We start from the raw sequence: 594 nt of genomic DNA on the forward strand, positions 1-594 counted from the left end.
CAGGTACTATGGAGCCAGACTTCTGGGACACCAGATACTATGGAGCCAGACTTCTGGGACACCAACTTGTATATTATATAACAAAAGTTACAAGGAAACGATGGTAGGAAAGATAGAAGAAAAATGCATAATAAATATTCTTAAGTAGCTGTTGCAAGGAATAAACAACGACGCTTTAATTTCTTCTAATTCAGGCCTGGTCATGGACCGGGCCGTGGGGGCGCTGACCCCCAGAACACCTTTCTGGTATACCCTCCAGGTATACTATCCATGTATACCCTCCAGGTAAACTGTCCATGTATACCCTCCAGGTATTCTGATTCAGTTATGAAATACACGTATCTACTGTATTACACGTGTGTATTATTAGATACATGGCTGGTGTTAGTAGGATTCAGGAAGTGTTTTATGGTCTTATGTAATTTCTCTCAAGCTGAGTATCTGTTTTCATACCTGCCTTAGTGATTGTCTCTTATCTCGCTTCTGTGTACGGAGGAAATACCCAGTGGAAGAAAGTGTGTGTGTGTGTGTGTGAGGAGAGAGAGATGGTGTGTGGTGGAGAGTATGGAGGGAGGTGAGGTGTGTATATGTGTG

Source organism: Cherax quadricarinatus, chromosome 19 (assembly GCF_038502225.1).
Source record: "Cherax quadricarinatus isolate ZL_2023a chromosome 19, ASM3850222v1, whole genome shotgun sequence".
NCBI classification, from domain to species: domain Eukaryota; kingdom Metazoa; phylum Arthropoda; class Malacostraca; order Decapoda; family Parastacidae; genus Cherax; species Cherax quadricarinatus.